The sequence below is a fragment of the Salvelinus fontinalis genome, chromosome 12 (assembly GCF_029448725.1).
Source record: "Salvelinus fontinalis isolate EN_2023a chromosome 12, ASM2944872v1, whole genome shotgun sequence".
Classification (NCBI taxonomy): Eukaryota; Metazoa; Chordata; class Actinopteri; order Salmoniformes; family Salmonidae; genus Salvelinus; species Salvelinus fontinalis.
In genome coordinates, this window is record NC_074676.1 from 47,764,280 (window position 1) to 47,783,006 (window position 18,727).

General features: G+C 41.5%; 1 pseudogene; it reads left to right on the top strand.

Annotated features, from left to right (window-relative positions):
* Nucleotides 1-12,735, top strand: part of LOC129866572 (WD repeat-containing protein 18-like) — a 110,154-nt pseudogene extending 97,419 nt beyond the window's left edge.
* Nucleotides 12,736-18,727: the final 5,992 nt, after the last annotated feature.

An 18,727-nucleotide genomic window follows, 5' to 3' on the forward strand; every position in this document is an offset into this window, starting at 1 on the left:
CAGGAACCACAGTGGCAGCTCTCAAAAGCCTCATAAACCAACATTTTGAAGTGCCGACTGCCAGACAGAAGCTGAAAGTAGCAATGGGCAGGATATCAGTGATAATTAGAAACATTTGAGCTACTTTGGCCTGCATTCAGCATCCACGTTCCAGATATTCTTTAGAAATTTAACAGGCCAGGATATAATCTACGAGTTTGATGCCGGGTGAGACTGTCCTAGTTCAAAATTGAGGTCTACCATGTGAAGCAGAGGGGTATACTACAAAGCAAGATCAAGAAGTTTGCCAGCTAACTTGTCTAAATATTCTAAAATCACTTGTTATTTTTTTGAAAGATGAGCTTGAAATGGGTATGGTTGAATTGACCCAACAGCAAAAAATACATCTAGCTGGAGCTTTCATAATGAACCAGAAAATTGACAGTTATTTCTGTATATTTATCAAAGTTAGCTGGATAACTCCTTGATCCTGCTTTGTAGTATACCCCTCATGTGGACAAACAGAGGCTGATCTACAGGGGTAGGCAGCTTGAAGATGTCAGTGTTCCAGTGTCTTGCCATCAAAAAGGGTAACACTATCTACCTTAAACTCTGCTCTGTGTTAGAGGTGGCTGAAGACAACTGAGCATCATCGACTTGAGACATGAAACTCATAATGTATGAAAAGCAATCAATATACAGTACCAGTCAAAAGTTTGGAGACACCTATTCATTCAAGGGTTTTTCTTTATTTTTGCTTTTTTCTACATTGTAGAATAATAGTGAAGACATCACAACTATGAAATACCACATATGTAATCATGCAATAACCAAAAAAGTGTTAAAGAAATCAAAATATATGTTATATTTGAGATTTTTCAAAGTAGCCACCCTTTTCCTTGATGACAGCTTTCCACACTCTTGGCATTCTCTCAACCAGCTTCATGAAAGTCCATACTATGTCAAGAACAACTCAAATAAGCAAAGAGAAATTACAGTCCATCATTACTTTAAGACGTGAAGGACAGTCAATCCGGAAAATTTCATGAACATTGAAAGTTTCTTCAAGTGCAGTTGCAAAAACCATCAAGCGCTATGATGAAACTGGTTCTCATGAGGACCGCCACAGGACAGGAAGACCCAGAGTTACCTCTGCTGGAGAGGATAAGTTCATTAGATTTACCAGCCTCAGAAATTGCAGCCCAAATAAATGCTTCACAGAGTTCAAATAACAGACATATCTCATCATCAACTTTTCAGAGGAGACCGTGTGATTCAGGCCTTTTGTGGTCGTATTGCTGCAAATATACCACTACTAAAGATCATTAATAAGAAGAAGAGACTTGCTTTGGCCAAGAAACACGAACAATGGACAATCTTTACTTTGGTCTGTTGAGTCCAGATTTGAGATTTTTGGTTCCTACTGCCGTGTCTTTGTGAAATGCAGAGTAGGTGAACGGATGATCTCCCACAGTGAAGCATGGAGGAAGAGGTGTGATGGTGTGGGGGTGCTATGCTGGTGGCAGTGTCTGTGATTTATTTAGAATTCAAGGCACACTTAACCAGCATGGCTACCACAGCATTCTGCAGCGATATGCCATCCCATCTGGTTTGCACTTAGTCCCACTATCATTTGTTTTTCAACACAACAATGACCCAACACACCTCCAGGCTGTGTAAGGACTGTTTGACTAAGAAGGAGAGTGAAGGAGTGCTCCATCAAATGACCTGGCCTCCACAATCACCTGACCTCAACCCAATTGAGATGGTTTGGGATGAGTTGGACCGCAGTGAAGGAAAAGCAGCCAACAAGTGCTCAGCATATGTGGGAACTCCTTCAAGACTGATTGAAAAGCATTCCAGGTTAAGCTGGTTGAGAGAATGCCAAGACTGTACAAAGCTGTCATCAAAGCAAAGGGTGGCTACTTTGAAGGATTTAAGAACATTTTGTTTAACATAGTTTTGATGCCTTCTCTATTATTCTATAGTGTAGAAAATAATAAAATAAAGAAAACCCTTGAATGAGTAGGTGTGTCCAAACTTTTGACTGGCACTGTTCGTCAATAATAGTGAAGACATCAAAACTATGAAATAACACATATGAGTAAGTGTCCAAACTTTTGCCTGTTACTGTATATTGGACCAAGGGCAGTTTTTCAGTATCACTAAATGTTTTGTATTAAATGTTAAACTTTTTAAAAAGCATGGCCTATTTGAAATGTCAATTAATTACATAACCTTTATGAAACACTTAAACATTAAAAAAATAAATGATGGCCCCAATTTAAAATACTGGATTTATAAAATGGTTCAATCTAAAGCAGCCTGGAATTACAAATGTTAAAAATAATAATAATAGAGAAAAAACTAACATTTACTCAGTTGAGCAGTGCACATGAAGAAACAAAAGGCAATATAAATGGTATTTCATGTTTGAAAATCTCGCATTATTTATCCAGATTCTGTATAAATGAGTTCAGTTCAAGAATGAGTGTTTCTGTTATTCATTTTATATGGCTAATTTGCTTTGACACACAAATTATACAAATTATACATTTGAATCGATCAAGAATGGTTAATATCCTGTGTGTTAACATCCCTTTTACGGGATCATTTTCGTAAACAACCGCTGAATTGCAGCGCGCCAAATTCAAAAATAATACTAAAAATATTTATAATCATGGAATCACAAGTGAAATATACCAAAACACAGTTTAGCTTGTTGTTAATCCACCTATCGTGTCAGATTTTGAAAATATGCTTTACAGCGAAAGCAATCCAAGCGTTTGTGAGTGTATCAATCACTGCTAGAACAGCTAGCCTTAAATTAGCTTGGTCACGAAAGTCAGGAAAGCAATAAAATTATTCGCTTACCTTTGATCATCTTCGGATGTTTGTACTCACGAGATTCCCAGTTACACAATAAATGTTCTTTGTGTTCGATAAAGATTAGTTTTATAACCAAAATCCGCCATTTCGTTTGCGCGTTATGTTCAGAAAACCACATGCTCGTTCTGGTCCTGAAGGGCAGACAAAAATTCCAAAAAGTATCCGTAATGTTCGTAGAAACATGACAAAGGTTTTTTATAATCAATCCTCAGGTTGTTTTTAACATACATAATCGATCATATTTGATCCAGACGGTAAACTGTTCAATACTACAGAGAAAGAAAATGTCGAGCCAAATCTCTACTGCGCAGGAACTAATCAAAGGACACCTGAAGCGTTTTGATAAATCTCGCTCATTTTTCAAAATAAAAGCCTGAAACTATGTCTAAAGACTGGTCACAGCCTGAGGAAGCAATTGGAAAAGGAATCTGGTTGATACGCCTTTAAATGAAGGATGGGCAAGCAATGGAACAAGGATAACAAAAAATTAAAAAGAACTTCCAGGTTGGGGTTCCTCAGGTTTTCGCCTGCAAAATCAGTTCTGTTACAGACAATATTTTGACAGTTTTGGAAACATTAGAGTGTTTTCTATTCTAATCTGTCAATTATATGCATATTCTAATATGTGAGCCTGAGAAATAGTCTGTTTACCTTGGGAACGTTATTTTTCCAAATATAAAAATTCTGCCCCCTAGCTTCAAGAGGTTTTAAGTGCTTTCCTCACCATCTTAAATAAGTATGCCCCATTCAAAAAAAATTGACCCAGGAACAGATATAGCCCTTGATTCACTCCAGACCTGACTGCCCTTGACCAGCACAAAAACATCCTGTGGCGTACTGCATTAGCATCGAATAGCCCCCGCGATATGCAACTTTTCAGGGAAGTTAGGAACCAGTATACACAGGCAGTTAGGAAAGCAAAGGCTAGCTTTTTCAAACAGAAATTTGCATCCTGTAGCACAAACTACAAAAAGTTCTGGGACACTGTGAAGTCAATTTAGAATAAAAGCACCTCCTCCCAGCTGCCCACTGCACTGAGGCTAGGAAACACTGTCACCACCGATAAATCCACGATAATTGAGAATTTCAATAAGCATTTTTTTACGGCTGGCCATGCTTTCCACCTGGCTACCCCTACCCCGATCAACAGCCCTGCACCCTCCACAGTAACTTGCCCAAGCCTCCCCATTTCTCCTTCACCCAAATCCAGATAGCTGATGTTCCGAAAGAGATGAAAAATCTGGACCCCTACAAATCAGCTGGGCTAGACAATCTGGACCCTAAAATTTTCCACCGAAATTGTTGCAACCCCTATTACTAGCCTGTTCAACCTCTCTTTCGTATCGTCTGAGATCCCACAGATTAGAAATCTGCCGCGGTCATCCCCCTCTTCAAAGGGGGAGACACTCTAGACCCAAACTGCTACAGACCTATATCTATCCTACCCTGCCTTTCTAAAGTCTTCGAAAGCCAAGTTAACAAACTGATCTCCGACCATTTCGAATCCCACCGTACCTTCTCCGCTATGCAATCTGGATTCAGAGCTGGCCATGGGTGCACCTCAGCCACGCTCAAGGTCCTAAACAATATTATAACCGCCATCGATAAGAGACAATACTGTGCAGCTGTATTCATCGACCTAGCCAAGGCTTTCGACTAGGTCAATCACCACATTCTTATCGGCAAACTCAACATTCTTGGTTTCTCAAATGACTGCCTCGCCTGGTTCACCTACTACTTCTCAGACAGAGTTCAGTGTGTCAAATTGGAGGGCCTGTTGTCCGGACCTCTGGCAGTCTCTATGGGGGTGCCACAGGGTTCAATTCTCGGGCCGACTCTTTTCTCTGTATACATCAAGGATTTTGCTCTTGCTGCTTGTGATTCTCTGATCCACCTCTATGCAGACGACACCATTCTGTATACTTCTGGCCCCTCTTTGGACACTGTGTTAACCAACCTCCAGATGAGCTTCAATGCCATACAACTCTCCTTCCGACTCTCTCCAACTCTCCTCCTAAATGCATGCTCTTCAACAGATCGCTGCATCACTACTCTGGACGGTTCTGACTTAGAATATGTGGACAACTACAAATGCCTAGGTGTCTGGCTAGACTGTAAACTCTCCTTCCAGACTCACAGTAAGCATCTTCAATCCAAAAATAAATCTCGTAAAAATGACTATCCTACCGATCCTTGACTTCGGCGATGTCATTTACAAAATAGCCTCCAACACTACTCAGCAAATTGGATGCAGTATATCACAGTGCCATCCATTTTGCCACCAAAGCCTCATATACTACCCACCACTGCGACCTGTATGCTCTCGTTGGCTGGCCCTCGCTTCATATTCGACGCCAAACCCACTGGCTCCAGGTCATCTACAAGTCTCTGCTAGGTAAAGCCCCGCCTTGTCTCAGCTCACTGGTCACCATAGCAGCACCCACCCATAGCACGCTCTCCAGCAGGTATATTTCACTGGTCTCCCCCAAAGCCAATTCCTCCTTCGGCCGCCTTTCCTTCCAGTTCTCTGCTGCCAATGACTGGAACAAACTGCAAAAATCACTGAAGCTGGAGACTCATATCTCCCTCACTAACTTTAAGCACCAGCTGTCAGAGCAGCTCACAGATCACTGCACCTGTACATAGCCCATCTGTAAATAGCCCATCCAACTACCTCATCCCCATACTGTTATTTTTTTATATTTCTTTGCTCCTTTGCACCCCAGTATCTCTACTTGCACACTCATCTTCTGCTCATCTATCACTCCAGTGTTTAATTGATATATTGTAATTATTTCGCCACTATGGTCTATTTATTGCCTAATCTTACCTCATTTGCACACACTGTATATAGACTTATTTTTCTATTGTATTGTTGACTGTATGTTTGTTTATTCCATGTGTAACTCTGTGTTGTTGTTTGTGTCGCACTGCTTTGCTTTATCTTGGCCAGGTCGCAGTTTTAAATGAGAATGCTCGCACGCGCGCGCACACACACACACACACACACACACACACACACACACACACACACACACACACACACACACACACACACACACACACACACACACACACACACACACACACACAGACTTGTCATTCAACCACTTCTGGACATGGCCTGTGCACCTTCTTTGATTGTATGTTTTCTCTCTCCTTAGGCCCTAAAGGAGACCAAACTCTACTCCCTAATGACTGCCGTAACAGACAAGGTAAGTGGGCAGGTCGATGCAGAACGTACGCCATTAAACAATACAGTGCCCCTTAGATGTTATTTCAAAATGTTATCTGTGCATTGGTCAACATATTAGGAGTTCCCTATTAAGATTAGTGAGCGGGTCAACATCACTGCAGGGGGTCATATGACTTGCGATTATAGAGCACGTCATGTTCTAAGGGTGTTAAAGATGTAATATAACTGCTGTGTAAATGTTACGTATGCGTAGTCGCCGTAGGTTAACATTCTCAAATTGTATTGGTCACATACCCATATTTGGCAGATGTTATTTCAGGTGTAGCGAAATGCTTGTGTTCCTAGCTCCAACAGTGCAGTAGTATCTAACAATTCACAACAATACACAAATCTAAAAGAATGGAATTAAGAAATATATAAATATTAGGATGAGCAATGTTGGAGTGGCATTGACTAAATACAGTAGAATAGATACTGCTTTTCTCATCTCATATGAGTATACTGTGTGTAAACGTTATTAAAGTGACTAGTGTTCCATTATTAAAGTGGCCAGTGATTCCATGTCTATGTATATAGGGCAGCATCGGGTGCTGTAGGGGTCCTGGAGGGCATGTAGTGTGCCACTGGTGATGCTTTGGGCAGACCGTACCACCCTCTGGAGAGCCCTGCGTTTGCGGGTGGTGCAGTTGCCGTACCAGGCAGTGATACAGCCCGACAGAATGCTCTCAATTGTGCATCTGTTAAAGTTTCTGAGGGTCACCTTGCCACAGGCTCAGCTGAAGGCTCTTCATTTTGACCCTTGAACTCCTCACAGCATTGCTTGCACTTTACTCACCGACCTCTCCAAAGGCCACGAGAAGAAACTACAGCTGCGATTAGTCTATCGGTTAGACAGGGTTGCCAGTTAGAATCCCAAGTCTGATGGGGAAAAATCTGTTGAAGTGAGCTGGCAACTGGAGGGTTGCTGTTATCGAATTCTAGATGCCATTGTCTGCCGTTGTGCCCTTGAGCAAGGCACTTAAACCCCCACAACAACTGCTCCACCAGTGTGGCAGCCCTCTGCTCCTACCTGTATGTGTTTTTCAGAAGGGTTGGGATAAAAAAAATGTCACATTTCAGTTAGACCTTGTGTACAATTGATGAATAAAGTAATCTTAAACTTATACAGTGACCCGATGCCAGCGCGTATATACTTACACAACTGTGCGTCAACGTACTGACTATAAGAGAAGAGACCCCTTACCGGCTATTAGGGCCAGGACGATACCAGTATTGTGATACTCGTTATCGTGGCAAGGAAATCAAACCCAAAGTGGATTTAGCTTCTTTGTGAAAACAGCCCTAATGTTGGAAACAAACATCATTATGTTGCCATCCAGAGTCACATGGATTTCTTTTCCCAGCTATAGAACACAATATTTTACGTAAAGCAGGTTTTTACAGGACCAATGACTTTAATCTGCTTTGTGTTTATATTTTTGCTATGTAATACTGGTATCGTCACTGCCCTACCAGCTATGGTGTCAGGACACAATATTGTAATATTGTCCTTTGCTATCTGGAGACTTGGTATATCCATCCTTCTCATATCCTTTCTTAGGAAATCATCCTCTCCTTAGCTATCTGGAGATCAACAACTAAGTGCAGGAGTATCACTTTTGAGTGGCAGATTGTGACAGATTGGGTCTGCTTTGTTGGGACTGTATCTTAGTACATCCCTGTCCTGGTGGCAACAGCGACAGCAGCAGCTCTCCCTGTCCAATCATGGGCACTATCCAGCTGCTCCCTTCTGGACTCCCTGCTCCACCTTGGGCTCTCTAGCATTCCTCTCTGACCCTCGCCAACACGGCCTTCACTTCACGGGTCTGTGGCTGGTGATGGTGGATAGCTTGCCTGTTTCTCTTCTGGAATTGATTCTGACCCCATAAGCCTTCATACCAGATCCCGCACTGGGAGGTCCAATGCAGTTGTATAGCTTCTTTTTTTTAAACATGGATGACCCAAAATGTATAGGATTCAAAACTCCCCCCTCACTATTATGGCCATGTCATTTTTGCCAATGTTTGGAGAGCATTCTGACGCAAAATGTTTTCCATGCATCACACAAATGGGTTTTACACATTGGCAGTGGATAGGGAGATTCACCTCTAAACAATGTAATGTACTTTGGAACCTATTGAAAGGCGCTATATTACTGCAACCCATCATTATTACTCTTATTAAGTCTATTGTTGAATTGGCACAGCACATTTGTCATGAGATGTCTCTTGCTCACTCTCGACCAGCGCCCGGATGCAGTGTGCGGTCATGTGTGTGTGTAATTGTGTGTGCCAGTTAGGAGTGTGTTGGTGTTTTTCGTGGAGGGATTTGTCAGCTAACTAGACGAGGTCACCACCAGAAGCACCTTATCCCTGTGCTCAGCAAGCCGCTTACGACTCCACTACTCGGCCTCCCCGAGTCCCAATTGCACTTAAGTAGATTAGTCTCACTCCTTCCAAAAAGGGAGAGCAGCCCTCGCTCGCTCCCACAGGCGAGTCCAAAGCCCCCAGCCCGGCACGTCTTCACCCAATAAGGCATTCCAACAAATAAATCAAATTAAGACAGGCAATAGAGTTCTCCCCTCCGCTCTTTAATCTGAGAAGTGTATGTATCCAGTGGCTGCCTGCACTGCGGAATCGGACACAATGGTAAATGTCAATATTTGCCTCGGTGAGATTAGGGAGGTTTTTCCAATGGGATTTCATATCCCTCAACCCAAGCCTTCCACTCACCGCCCTGGCTTCGGACTCCCAGCACCGGCAGTGGGCTTTCCGTCGGGAGCGGGGTTATTCTTTGCCAGATTGTAGTCCCACTGGAAATTAATCCACTGGGACTTGATACCTGAGGTGTTAGATTGAAATGTTCTGTGTCTCCAAATATGTAGTTGCTTAACCTCCATATGGATCTCTCCCTCTTTACACCCCCCCCTTTTATTCTTCTTTCTCTCCGTCTTCTGTTAAACCCACAGTGTGTGTTTGGCGATGGTGAGAACACCAAGGTGCGCGTGTCAGAGCTGGAGGAGGAAGTGAGGACGCTGAAGAAGGTCAACAAGAACCTGTATGACTTCTCCACACAGCTCCTCACCAAGCCCAGCTAGAGAAGAGCCTGGCCATGGTTCCCCGTCCCACCAGCAGGGACTCTACTGGGGGGGGTGACACTGCAAGCCCCCTTCACCACAAACCGGTAGGCTAGGCAAAGATAAGTTAGTATGTGTCATTCATATAGTTTGTTTTGTAAGGAAGAGAGTACATTCAACAGGACCTGGGGTGCAGAAGTTGTACCATGGACCATATTGCCTTTATCATGATCCCTCACCATATTTTGGATAAAGGATTTCATTTAAATTGACATGAAGAAAACATGCTCACCTTTTTTTGTGCTACACATGTTCAGTGTTAGCCACAGGATAATCGAAGTAGTGTAGTGCAGCCAGACTCAGCAGCATAATTGATCTTAGCCCTATATCGACTTAACAGAAGCTCCAGTCCCTTGACAACCTCAATTTACAGCCCTGTTCCTTCACACTCATCACCACTGCCTTTAACCTCTAACGAGCACCTACCCCGGGTCCGGGAGCATCCCCCACACTGATTAGCATCGCTAGCATAGCGTCACAATTAAATAGTAGCATCTAAATATCATTAAATCACAAGTTCAAGACACCTAATGAAAGATACAGATCCTGTGAATAAAGCCACCATTTCAGATTTTTTAAATGTTTTACAGGGAAGACACAATATGTAAATCTATTAGCTAAACACGTTAGCAAAAATCAACATTTTTCTTGTCCATCATTTTCTCTCAACACCAGTAGCTATCACCAATTCGGCTAAACTAAGATATTGATAGCCACTAACCAAGAAAAAAACTCATCAGATGACAGTCTGATAACATATTTATGGTATAGGATAGGTTTTGTTAGAAAAATGTGCATATTTCAGGTATAAATCATAGTTTGCCATTGCAGCCAGCATCACAAATCTCACCAAAGCTCCTAGAATTACTATAGACAGCAACGTGTATTACCAATTTACTCATCATAAAACATTTCTTAAAAATACACAGCACATAGCAATGGACAGACACAGATCTTGTGAATTCAGACAACATTTCAGATGTTCTAAGTGTTTTACGGCGAAAACACAATAAATCGTTATATTAGCATACCACATACGCAAACGTTACCCGAGCACTGATTCTAGCCAAAGAGAGCGATATAATATCATCGCCAAAATATATTAATTTTTTCACTAACCTTCTCAGAATCCTTCAGATGACACTCCTGTAACATCATATTACAACATACATATACAGTTTGTTCGAAAATGTGCATATTTAGCCATAAAAAAACGTGGTTATACAATGAAAATAGTAGCAAAACAAGCCTGGTAAAGTCGGTCGCCATCTTTGAGTGATCTAGTTTAATCAATAGATAATCATATACTTGACTAAAAAATACAGGGTTGACAGGAATCGAAAGACAAATTAGTTCTTAATGCAATCGCTGATTTACATTTTTTAAATTTTCCTTACTTTTCAATACAGGTTGCGCCAAGCGAAGCTATAGCAAACAAGATGGCGACATAAACGTTTAACATTTATCGACAAACACGATTTATCATCATAAATTGTTCTTACTGTGAGCTGTTCTTCCATCAGAATCTTGGGCAAAGAATTCTTTCTTGAGTCTAATCTTCTTTTGGTCGAAAGATGTCCACTTGTCCGTTGAAATGCCCACTAACATACGACCGGGAGCCCGAAATGTGCCCAGCGCATCAAAGTGCACAACAAAGCAATGCCTCAAAATCGCACTAAACGGATATAAATTGCTATGAAACTGTTTGAATTAACTACCTTATGATGTATTTAACTCCTATAACGAGTAGAAACATGACCGGAAAAATATAACTGGCTACACTAATGCTTGGAAAAAGAGCCATTCAGTGTCCTCCACGCGCATGACGCATCTGGGAAAGAGTTCCTACCTACACGTGTTTTTGTTTTATAGGGGCTGTGATTGGGCAATCGACACCATTCAAATCGTCATCACGTAAAGGCATCCAGGGGAAGACGTAAGCAGTGTCCGTATCCTCATAGCAATAACAGTGGCCTTAAAACTGACTCCAGATCAGGGGCCAAAATGTGTGAAATCTGACTCCATGTCAGGGAAATTGCTGAAGAATGAGTTCTGTTCCACTCAGAGACAAAATTCCAACGCCTATAGAAACTAGAGACTGTTTTCTATCCAATAATAGTAATAATATGCATATTGTACGATAAAGAATTTAGTAGGAAGCCGTTTAATCTGTAATGCAATTATGCTAATGAGAAAACAGCACCCCCTGTAGTCGCAAGAAGTTAAGCCCAAAAATTCCATCAGCCAAAAATGGGTATAACAGGATCCAGTTATTGCCCTCTGACTTTTTGTCCTCTGTCATCCGGCTAACCCAGTAAGAATCCCCCAAACTCTTAGTTTTCTATACGGACGCATTCTCCCAGCACTTAAGCGTTCAACCAGGTTAGGGCTCTACAGTGTGACCATTTTACTGCGCCTAAATATTTTGCTGTGCAATCTGGAATTTATATTTTATTTATGAGCACCAGTGTGCCCAGAAACATTTAGGATTCTAGCTTTAATATCTGAAATATTTTTCATTGTGGTCTTAAATTTCTTTGTACGCCTACATTTTTCTACTGCAGCTAATAGATTGGATGGATTTGTGTGACAATGACCTGTTGTGCCCCCAGGTGTTTAGCATCGACGAGATTGTTCATTTCTGTCACAAAATGGGTACAGTATGATCGCCATGGTTGGTAGGTACCCTTCACGCTATCTCTCAAGCAGAACTTTAAACCTCTCATTAAAATAGAAAAAAATGGTGGTGTTAAATAGGGAACAGTGGAGTGTTTGATTTACCCTGTGGAACTAGCCAGAAGTCTGTGAGTTTTGTTTTTCAGCTTACAATACCTGTAGAAAACATGGATTTGGTTGTGTAGAGCTGCTGGGCAGTGTACAACTGCAGAATGGTTTTGTTTTCAGAATCCTTCAAAAAGAAACACACAATTAACCACTGTCAAAAAGGGAAGAGTTTGAGCTCTGAAATCGCCCTTCCTCTCATCACTGCTAATTCTCCACTGAGGGCACTATGTTAGAGGCAGCCACATAGAAACAGCTGTTGGTTTTATCCTCTTTTTCTCAGTTGTCCTGCTTTGATGAGATCTAAAAAATAAAAAACAGAATGGGTCCTGTATTTGTGTGTGCCTCTTCGGTAGAGAGAGGGAACTGCTAAGAAGCCCTCCTGTGTAGAGAAAGCCCTGTCTTTAGAACTTCAGCCTCTGTTCACCAAGGAGAGAGATGACTTACACACACCCCAACGTTGACTCCCATTAACTCACTGTTGGGGGGTGGGGATCAGGTCAGTGAGATGGAGCTTTTGAGGACCTTGATCACAGATGAATCAGAGAGTCCAAGGGTTGACAGTGAAGAGTGTTCAGTGGGGGGATTACGTGTTCCAGTAATGAAGACAGCAAGACCAACTGCATTTGTACTTTTTTTGTGTTGTGTATTCTCCACAATAAGTGTTTTTGTATCTTTCTGAGAACATGGGAAATAAAAACATAAACTAAATCTGCACATTGTTCCTTCTTGGCCCACTTTTTGCAATTGATCCACTGTTAAAGATTAGAAAAGTGTACCTCCTGGATGCTTAATAAAATGATGCAAGTATTGAAATAGTATTGAGCTAGAATGAAAGCATTGGATATTCTTTATTTTCATCAAAATGCAATACATTTACATTTTTGTCCAAATGCATAGGAAAATCTTATGTGAAATTGTCTTAATGAAGAAAGAATCACATTTCAAGAAAGAAAAGTATTTTACCCTTCCTCTTGCAAATTAATCCCCCCCCCCCCCCCCCCCACCACAATTCTATCAGCGAGCTTCAGAAGGTTAGGAGTACGTACATAACACTCAGTGGAACATGGACCCTTAACACACCCGTGAAGAAAGCCAGTGAGACCGCTAAACGAATGACCTCAAGATTAGAGATGAGACTGTTTCTTATATATGTGCACGTCCCTTGTGGCTCAATTGGTAGAGCATGGTTCTTGTAATGCCAAGGGTTGTGTGGTCGATTCCTGCTGGGGCCACCCATATGTTAAAATGCATGCATGCATGACTAAGTCACTTTGGGTAAAAGTCTCAGCTAAATGGCATATATTATTAATTAACAGATCAAACCACTTGAGGCAAGTCTGGACAATTGTTGAAAATGTGCAACATGTAGGGTGACTTCCTCTACTGAGTATGGAGATGAGTATTGTGTGTGAGCTGCCATTTCTGTGTGATTTCTGTGTGACACTTCCATTTGAATCAATGAGGGGCTTTGGGGATGTGAAATGAGTCTGATTGCTGTGACCTCCCAGCTGGATGCTGCTTGTGCTGGTGATAATCACAGTGGTTAGTGCTACACTGGAATTTGATGAGCTAGCTTCCTTTGCCTGGTACTTTTCTGATTTAATTAGAATGTCCCACTCTGCCACGACTATCTCCAATTATTTTGATTTTTTTCCTTGGGTTTTGACCGGTATCACTTTTCCCATAACTGTTAATTTGGGGAGATTCCAATTCTGCAGGCACACAACAATAAGTAAGCCAGGCATAAGATCAAACCTTTTCATTAGTGCAGTGGTGTATGGAACCAGCTGCGTTCATGTTGCACATGGGACAGGAATTCCAATCTATCTGCTGTAACTCTGTCACCACCTGCGAATGTCTAATTTCCCATCTTCTCCCTCTCGATTGTCTGCTTTGCTGCCTCCTCATTAATTCATTTTGTAGGAGGAATAAGACTTTCTCCAGGTTTTTCCATTTTTGTCTTTTATTAGTAGAACTGTGTGTAATTATTTTACATTTTTGTTATATATTTTTTAAATTCATCGCATGTTGGTGCTACTGTTAGGGTTATCAAAGACTCCAGCCACCCTAGTCATATCTATGCATAGTCACTTTAATAACTGTACCTACATGTACATATTACCTTAAACGACTAGTGGAAAGCCATCCACTTGACAGGTGAGGCAGATAAAGATGCTGATTAAACAGCATAATTATTACACAAGTGCAGCTTGTGCTGGGGACAATAAAAGGCCACGCTAAAATGTGCAGTTTGGTCACACAACACAATGCTGCAGATGTCTCAAGTTTTGAGGGAGCGTACAATTGGCATGTTGACACCAGAGTTGTTGCCAGAGAATTGAATGTTAATTTCCTGAATGTTCATGTCCGCCTCTAACGTTGTTTTAGAGAATTTTACAGTACATCCAACTGGCTTCACAGCCGCAGAACACGTGTAACCCAGGATTTCCACCTCCGGCTTCTTCACCTGCGGAATCGTCTGAGACCAGCCATCCGGACAGCTGATGAAACTGGGGGTTTACACAACTGAAGAATTTCTAAACAAACTGTCAGTAACCGTCTCAGGAAAGCTCATCGGTGTGCTCGTCTTCCTCACCAGGATCTTGACCTGACTGCAGTTCGGTGTTGTAACCGACTTCAGTGGGGAAATGCTCACCTTCGATAGCCACTGGCACACTGGAGAAGTGCGCTCTTCACGGATGAATCCCGGGTTTCAACTGTATCGGGCAGATGGCAGACAGCGTGTATGGTGTCATGTGGGCGAGCAGATTGCTGATGTCAATGTTGTAAACAGATTTCCCCATGGTGGTTGTGGGGTAATGGAATGGGCAAGCATAAGCTACTGACAATGAACACAATTGCATTTTATCAATGTCAATTTGTGTCAATTTTTATCGATGTCAACATGTTCCAGTTCCCGGAAATATCCAGCTACTTCACACACAGCCATTGAAGAGGAGTGGGACAACATTCCACAGGTCACAACAACAGCCCATTAGTAAGCATTTCACTCTTGGTGTACACCTGTTTTTTTAAGAAGCATGTGATAAATAACATTTGATTTGATTTAAATATGACGAGGAAATTTATACTTGCGCATTCAGCTATTTTTCTTGGAAATAAATTACATATTTTTGAGAACTTATTTTTTTATATTTGCTTACCCCTCCATTCTCTTTCATGCTTGGCTGAGTTTAGCTAGCACCTTTGCCACAAGCGACCCCACTGGCAGACTTACCATTAGGCAGAAGAGGCAATTGCCATAGTCCTCACATCATCAAGGGCCCTCGTGAGCTGGGCATATAAAAAAATATAAAAAATGTTTTTGTGAAATAATTTCTCTACTTTAGGCCCCCAATGTTTCACTCAACAACAAAAAAATCGCAATCAAAACCCTCTGTTAAAGCGAGAGTTCGAGATTTTGGCTATGATGCCCTTTATCTACTTCCCCAGAGTCAGATGAATTCGTGGATACCATTGTTATGCCTCTGTGTCCAGTATTAAGGAAAGAGGTAGTTTTGAGAGCCAATGCTAACTAACATTACCGCAATGACTAGAAGTCTATGGGTAGCAGATACCCATTGACTTCCAGTCAAGCAATTGTGCTTCAAACTGCACACAGACATAAAAATGAAGTAGATACAGTGAATTCGGAAAGTATTCAGACCCCTTCACTTTTTCCACATTTTGTTACTTTACAGCCTTATTCTAAAATTGATTAAATTGTTTTTCTCATCAATCTACACAAATAGAAATGTTTGCAAATGTATTAAAAATAGAAAACTTTATCACATTTACATAAGTATTCAAACCCTTTAGTACTTTGTTGAAGTACCGTTGGCAGCGATTACAGCCTTGAGTCTTCTTGGGTATGATGCTACAAACTTGGCAGACCTGTATTTGGGGAGTATCTTCCATTCTTCTCTGCAGATCTTCTCAAGCTCTGTCAGGTTGGATGGGGAGTGTCGCTACACAGCTATTTTCTCCAGAGATCAGGTTCAAGTCCGTGCTCTGGCTGGGCCACTCAAGGACAATCAGCGAAATGTCCCAAAGCCACTCCTGTGTTGTCTTGGCTGTGTGCTTAGGGTCATTGTCCTGTTTTAAGATGAACCTTCGACCCAGTTTGAGGTCCTGAGTGCTCTGGAGGAGGTTTTCATAGAACATTGCCTAGTCACTTTTACCCCTACCTACATGTACATATTACCTCAACTACCTCATAACCCTGCACATTGACTCGGTTCCGGTACTCTTGTATATTGTTATTTATTATTCTACAATTTTTATTTGCAAATGTTCTTACTTTTTAACTCTGCATTGTTGGAAAAGGGCTTGTAAGTAAGCATTTCACGGTAAACTCTACACCTGTTGTATTTGGCGCATGTGACAAATAAAATTTTATTTGATAGGAAATGCTTTCTTGATTGTTGTTTATATACATCACAAAAAAGGGGGTATTGAGAAGATTACCTAATCTGTGGGTTTTCTCTAATCAATTTCAACATTGGAGTAAGGACAATAAAACAATGTTCATTGCAATTCCGTTCTGTGCAAATGACCATTTGTGGGAAAATCAATAAGGAATTATTATTTCTAATCCTCGGGAGAGGTGAGAGGTGGGAGCGGTGGGCGGAATGTAGAGCTAGCTCGGGTCGATGGTCGTTGGCTGTAATAGACGCATTCAATGTCACCTGAACTAACAGAGAAGGAGTGAACTTCATTATCTTGTATGGAGGTGTATGTGTACACAATTTTAACACGCCAAGCCATCATGGTAAAAAATTGATTGCGGAGCGCACAACCAATTCTTACAAAAGGTTATGTAAAGGAATCAACATTTGTATGCCATGTGAATGTCTAATGGATGTCTTGGCATTTAAATAACGAAAGTCCCTGTATGGTAATGCTTCTGTGCATTACTTATGCAGAACATAACAAAATTACCATTCTTACCACCTGACTAAAGCACAAGAGAAAAGGATGTAAAAAGTTAACAAATTGAATATGAAGAGAGAGAGAGAGACACAGAGAGAGAGAGAGACCGCTGAGGGGCTCCAATATAGGGATCTGCCACTCTTCTTTAAAGCTAGAATCCTTAATTGAAACAATAACAAAGCAGTCACCCTGCCTGTGTTGTTGTAAAACGATGAGGGATGGTCCTGGAGAAATGTAACCACCCTCAAAATCCTAGACAGAGCTATGGATGCAAGGACTGACCATCCATGATATAAACATGACAGTTTTAACCATGTTTTGAAGCTATACAATGTTTGTTTACATTTACATGGTTTAGAAACATTGTAGTTAAACCAGCTTATATTTATGCGACAGTTGAACTAATGTAGTGGGGCATATTTTTAAGTTATATTCTTCAAGAATCGATGGTGAGTCCAAAAAATGTAGCAACTAAGGATTCCAGCTGTAACCTTGTTTAATCTCCACATTTCTGCCGAAGAGCAGCGGTAACGAGATAGAACTCATTAGCTTTTATCTGTGCCAATGGAGGATCCCAGTGAGATGCCGCCATGAAAAAAAGCGGGCATAAAATTAAACACAACCGAACCAGGTGCCTTGAGGACAGCCGCCCTTCAACGCAACACCCAGAGCCTCAATAGTGGACTGTCAGGCACGTTCCCAGTTCCCTCTTACTTTTAAGGATTATCCTCTAGGGGATTTGTGACACAAGCAGAAAGGTACAGAAACATCATCGGCACGATAAGTGGGTATTGGGATATCGCAATGATATTTAGCCCATTTTGTGGTGAATCGCAACAGATCAAATAAAATTGCCTGACTGAAACAACATCTTTGCAACTGTTTATCTTCTGCAGACTTCAGCAATTAAAGCCCTCCTGTTTTGCGAAGGCTGTGCTCACCAAAACCCCAGCTGGTAGCACTTTGAATGCTTCGGAGATATACAAACAAACAAGAGAAAATAGAATCTGTTTCCAGAGATGAAATCAAGATTCATTTGCCAGATGCTATAGAGACGGTTTTTCACCACATTTTAAGTGGGACAACCTTCTGTGTGTCTCGCTGTTTTAAACAAACCTTTCTTCTGGGACTGTTGAGCACGTGCTCACTGCAACACAAGACGCCTCTTGCTTTACACTTGGTTAAACAAACTGTTCATAGCGAGGCCGTTTGTGCTGTTTCACATAATTGAGGGGTAATTCCTCCCTAGTGGGAGGCCTTGTTAACACATCTCTCAGGGAAAGGAAACACTTGTTGTGTTTCCCAGCTTTGTCAACTGTCTTCCTACTGTAGTTGGGCACAGGTTTGAAAGACCACTATCTTGGGCTTGGATTAACTGCCTTCATAGAAATTTGGAATTCAGTTACAGTATGGCAAAATATAGACTTAAAATGTGGGTGTGAAGCAACAACAGACCTTGGTGGTACTTTCTGTCCTGGTCAGCAAGGAATTAATATGTTAGAACCACTATAATAATCACTGATACCGTAAAGGAACAAATTCATAACTTCAAAGTAGTTTGACGAGGTATAATGGTTGTATGTCCGAAGGTTCATAGAAAGGCTAAGCGGTTCCATTTTCTAGTGGCACTCATGAGAGAAATTTTTGTTTTCAGATGAGGCACTACTTTGAAGAGCAATGCTGTGTACTCGTACAGTATGGTATACAGTGCATTCGGGAAGTATTCAGACCCCTTCTCTGGTCTGATGAAACCAGGACCGACCTGAATGCCA